The sequence below is a fragment of the Arachis ipaensis genome, chromosome B10 (genome assembly GCF_059453495.1).
Source record: "Arachis ipaensis isolate K30076 ecotype BB chromosome B10, ASM5945349v1, whole genome shotgun sequence".
NCBI classification, from domain to species: Eukaryota; Viridiplantae; Streptophyta; class Magnoliopsida; order Fabales; family Fabaceae; genus Arachis; species Arachis ipaensis.
In genome coordinates this window covers 83978547-83984416 of record NC_142435.1, presented here as the reverse complement: position 1 = coordinate 83984416, position 5870 = coordinate 83978547, and the positions used below count along the sequence as shown (strand labels likewise).

The window sequence follows — 5870 nt, the reverse complement described above, 5'->3', positions numbered from 1 at the left end:
GTGTCCTCTTGGAGCTGAGGACACTCATTGGTGTAATGAGTATTACAAGCACAAACACCACATATCCTTGGTGGTTCTTCGATCCTTGGAGGTTGAGGTGGAGCACTTATCAAAGCTTGAGGAATTTGTTGCCCTTGGGTGAGTTGTCGCAACAAGATTGTCATTTTCCCGAGGGTCTTGGTCAAAGTAGCATCTCCAGAGGGAGAAAATTCATTCAAAGCTTTTGGTTGTGAACTCCTTGCCCTTGAGTGTTGAGTCGAGTCTGCCAAATCTGAGATAACTTCCTATGCTTCTGCAGTGGTCTTGTTTTTGGTCAATGAACCTCCACTCGCGGCATCTAGGAGAAGCTTGTCTTGGTGGTGCATTCCTTGACAGAAATAACTGATAAGAACCAACTCATCAATCCGATGGTGAGGGCAAGCCTCCAGCAACTTCTTAAATCTCTCCCAATACTCAAATAAAGTCTCCCCATCCCGTTGCACAATGCAAGAGATCTCTCTTCGCAACTTGTCTATTTTCTGGGGAGGGTAGAACTTTTCCAAAACTCTTTATGCAACAAGTCCCAGTTGGATCTAACTTTACCCGTTTGAGTATAAAATCACTCCTTCGCTTTTTCCTCCAAAGAGAAAGGGAAAACGAAGACCAACACTGCGGCTTCATTGGCCCCATGTCTTCTCGCAGTTGCACATGCAACTTGGAAATCCTTTAGATGCTTCAAGGGATCTTCCCTAGGTAGTCCATTGTATTTGGGGAGCAAGTTTATCGTGCCAGACTTGAGCTCAAAATTTGGATCTAAGGCCGGATACAAAATTTGAAGCGGTTGCAAATCAAGATCAGGAGCTCCGGCCTCCTTCAAGGTGATTCTTCGAGGTGGGTCTGCCATGACGGTGTCACCTGAGTCACTCAAAGAGAATTCAGTACTCCCCGCAGATAAATATAGAGTCTCCTCGTTGATTGGAGAATGATGGTCACAGATGGTTGGTGATAGTGAATTGGAGTGCTCCTCTAGGGAACCCGATTCACTATTCACAAAAGCTAGCCGGCGCCGAGCTTGCCTTATATGAGTTAAAGTTCTTTTGATTTTCGGATCAAAAGTGGCCAAGCTCGGGTCTGGAAGTGACCGTGTCATTCAACTGAGGAGGCAATAAAACCATGCAATTATGAAAGGCAAAACAAAAAATAGGCAAGTAAACAAGAACCAACTTAACAATCAAAGACTACTAAAATTAACTGAAGAGGGAAATGGTATCTACAATTAGAGCCAAGTAGCAAACCAAAAAATCAAATATTTACAATATTCACATATTTACAACAACCAAAATAGTAGCACTCATTGCACTTAAAGTGAACTCCTAGGCAATGGTGCCAAAATTTGATGATGTCTAGAGATGTGTGCACCCAAATTGCATAGGGTTAGGAACTTGGTTATCTAAAATGGAATTAACATTGTAAGTATAGTCCTAACTCAACAAATTGGACATCAATCAAATTGGAAATTCACAAGATATGTCACAAGCTAAACCAATTAAAAACCGAGAGTATTAGACTCCCGAGTCGTCTCCCTAAGAGCACTTTAGAACTATGAGTGTGCAATTTCAGTTGTAGTGATCAAGGGGTTGTGAATGAAGAAATAAACATATAAAGCAATAAAAGAACATGCAAAATTGTAATGATTGAACTAATGAAGAAATTAAAGAACCGACTATGCAATATAAACAAGTAAAGTATAAAAGAGATCAACATATAAAGGTATGAAAGATTGAAAGCATAAAAAGAGTCTTGGCTTGGAGTGAGCTAAGGGTTCTTTCCTTGTTGGAACCACAACTATAACAATTATGATGGATTAGTCTCACTTGATCAACCCTCACATTGGAAAGTAAGTTAAATGAGCATAACTGTCCTTAACCCACTGATGCGTGGCAGAAGTTAGACCAATTAAGAGATTATAATATAATAGAACAGCGTTGCGAGTATAGCTCTTAACCAGCAAAAATCTGCCTCATCAATTTAGAAAGGTTGTCACAAAAAGTTTAGAATAAAAATACTGGGAGTATGAGTCCCAAGTCGTCTCCCAACGAGTTGCTAGGAAAGGGTTCTAAGTTATTAATCAGGAGTTTCCGAGAGATTTTTTGAGAGTTGAATAATAGAAAATAGACAATTGTAATTTAGTGCAACGAAAATAAAAAGGAATTTATATTATTGAAAATAAAAAGGCCTTGACTGGGGGAATGATTAATTGGAAGTTCTATTCTTGTTGAAAATTTCTCAAGTGTAGTATAAAGATGTTGTTATTTTCACTTAGTTAACCCTTACTAAATAGAGGAAAGTCAAGTGATTGAGCTAACTCTTATTCGCAAATCCTAGTCCTCTCCCTTAGGAAGGTCTAGCATTAGTAAATACAGAATTAGCCAACAACTTCCAATTTAACTAATTACTTGAGCATTCCAACTCAGGTGTCTCCTTTTAATCAACCCCATGTCAAGTAGGGAATCTACTCTACTGACATGGATACCATCTTCATTATTGGGAGTTTGGAATAGAAAAGAGACATAATAATTTAAATAAAATAGAGATTAAAAATTAATTAAAAGTAAAAGTAATCCTTTGCATTAACAATCCATGAAAATAATCCAATTATCACTTTAAACAAGAATTAAGAATATGGAATAAATAAATAAAAGAGTAAGTAAGGAAACAAACTAGAATAGTATCTTCAAAGGAGGTGATGACTCTTCAATATCCAAAAGCAAAAGCATAAAACTAATAAACTGTGAATGTGTCTCCGTATGTCTCTTGAGTCTCTGCATGTTCCCTGGCTTTATTCTGTGTTTCTGGGCCGAAAATTGGGTCAAAACGTGGCCCGAAATCACCCCCGGTGTTTTCTGTTAATTCTGCAAATCGCGCTTGTCACGCGTACGCGTCAGTCACGCGTGCGCGTCATTTGAAGAATTTCCTTGTCACGCGTACGCGTCGTCCACATGTGCGCGTCTTTTGTGCAGACTCCAATCCACGCGTACGCGTCAGGCACACGCACGCATCGCTGTAAATTTCTCCATTCCGCGCGCTCGCGTGAGCCATGCATGCGCGTCGGTGCTCGCTGGTCATCTCCTTAGTTTCTTGTGTTCCTTCCATTTTTGCAAGCTTCCTCTCCATTTTCTAAGCCATTCCTGCCCTATAAAGCTTGAAACACTTAACACACGGATCACGGTATCGAATGGTATAAAGGAGAATTAAAATATACTAATTAAAGATATCTAGGAAGCAAGTTTTCAATCATAAAACAATATTAGGAAGGGATTATAAAATCATGCAAATCATATGAATAAGTGGGCAAAGGCCTGATGAAAACCACTCAATTAAACACAAGATAAATAATAAAATAGTGGTTTATCAACTTCCTCACACTTAAACATTAGCATGTCCTCATGCTTAGCTTAAGGAGATAAAATAAATGAGTAGGAAAAATTAAGACTCGTGCAATGCAATGCAACCTATGTATATGAATGCAACTATATGCTAAGATGATTTTGCCTACTTGGTTAAAAATAGATAAGTTCTTCAAGACAAAAATAACTCAAATTCCACTAATTCAAACTATACAGTAGAAACTAGTAAACTTGTAGGAAGACAGCTCATGAAAGCAGGAAACATAGAATTAAGCATTGAACCCTCACTGATTGTATATGTGCACTATAATCACTCAAGTGTATAGGGTAATCACTATACTCTTCTCTAGTCATGCTTTCTAGATTTTGTTCTTCACCTAACCAATCAACAAGTATTCAATGTACCAATGCAAATATCATCAGGTCTTTTCAAGGTTGTAATGGGGCCAAGGTAAAGATGAGGGTATATATATGGCTAAGTGAGATATAAATTGAATCCTTGATTAACCTAAGCTCTTACCTTTATATATACTCTTTATACTTTTAGAATCATGCCCAGCTACCCAAAATTTTCACTTTTACATTACATACTCATGCATCAACTTTTCTCTTTAACTTGTATCACATATGCATTGATTTTTCATTAAACTTAATATTGGGGTAATTTTGTCCCCTTATTCATTTATTTAATTAATTAATTACTTGAATATTTTTTTTTTATTTTTTAAGCATAAAAATATACATAACATTATCAATGCACCTGGATTTTTAATTTTTTGGTCTCACATGAGTAGGTACCCAAATTCCTAGTTAATTCATCAATGTAGAAACATAACACATTTCCTTGTTAACTCATGTTCCCACAGCTTTCCCACACTTTATTGACACACAATCTCTATCTTAAGCTAACCAAAGATTCAATTTGGGGTATTACTTGTTTTTTTGCTTACGGTTAGTGATGTGGTAAAATATAGAACAAATGGGATTTAAAAGGCTCAAGGTGGCTAACAAAGGTAAATGGAAGGGTAGGCTATTTAGGATAAGTGAGCTAATAATCAAGTAATGGCCTCAATCATATGCATGCATATAACACATTAAATATTGGACATATAGGATGGAACAAAATATAGATTACAATCATAAAGAAGTAAACACACAAGAATAAAATATTATGGTTAAATAATGTAACCATGTAATTAAGCTCAATTCTCACAGGTTGTGTGTTCTTAGCTTTAAACTATGTTCCAAATTACAATCTTCAAACAAGTTTAACACAAAAATTTTGATTTAAATTAGTGAAATTTTCAAAAATAGGGTCTTAAAAAGAAACGTATTGTTTTTCAACCAAATAGAACATGCATGCAAATAACCTATTATTATGTAATTTATCCTATCCTAACAAAAGAAAAAAAAATAACCTATTGGTATTAAGAAAGAGGAGTTACCTCCGGGAGTCAGGTACTGACGGACCTCCTGGTGCACAAAATTGTGATCTTCAATGGCACCAACAACTTGGTACGCACAATTGTAATCTCAACTCTTTGTCACAACTCCGCACAACTAACCAACAAGTGTACTAGGTCGACCAAGTAATAAACCTTACGTGAGTAAGGGTCGATCCCACGGAGATTGTCAGCTTGAAGCAAGCTATGGTCATCTTGTAAATCTCAGTCAGACGGATTCAAATGGTTATGGAGAATTGATAATTAAAAGATGAATAAAATATAAAATAGGATAGAGATACTTATGTAATTCATTGGTGAGAATTTCAGATAAGCGTATGAAGATGCTTTGTTCCTCCTGAACTTCTGCTTTCCTATTGTCTTCATCCAATCATTCATACTCCTTTCCATGGCAAGTTGTATGTTGGGTTTTACCGTTGTCAATGGCTACCTCCTGTCCTCTCAGTGAAAATGGTCCAAATGCGCTGTCACCGCACGACTAATCATCTGTTGGTTCTCGATCATGTTGGAATAGGATCCATTGATCCTTTTGCGTCTGTCACTACGCCCAACACTCGCGAGTTTGAAGCTCGTCACAGCCATCCCTTCCCAGATCCTACTCGGAATACCATAGACAAGGTTTAGACTTTCCGGATCTCAGGAATGGCCGCCAATAATTCTAGCCTATACCACAAAGGTTTTAATCTGAGATTAGAAACCCAAGAGATACATATTCAAGCTTGTTTGCATGTAGAACGGAAGTGGTTGTCAGGCACGCGTTCATAGGTGAGAATAGTGATGAGTGTCACATAATCATCACATTCATCATGTTCTTGAGTGTGAATGAATATCTTAGAGAAGAAATAGGCTTGAGTTGAATAGAAAAATAATAGTACTTTGCATTAATTCATGAAGAACAGTAGAGCTCCACACCTTAATCTATGGTGTGTAGAAACTCCACCGTTGAAAATACATAAATAAAAGAAGGTCTAGGCATGGCCGAATGGCCAGCCTCCCAAAGAGGGTTCAATCATCAAAGCAT

General features: G+C 37.3%; 1 non-coding gene across 1 annotated transcript; it reads left to right on the top strand.

The window, feature by feature from the left end:
* The first annotated feature begins 402 nt into the window (after positions 1-402).
* Positions 403-509, top strand: LOC148580663 (small nucleolar RNA R71). Its single transcript, XR_015895760.1, has one exon. It is a non-coding gene; the product is annotated as a small nucleolar RNA R71 (small nucleolar RNA).
* The last annotated feature ends 5361 nt before the right edge of the window (positions 510-5870 follow it).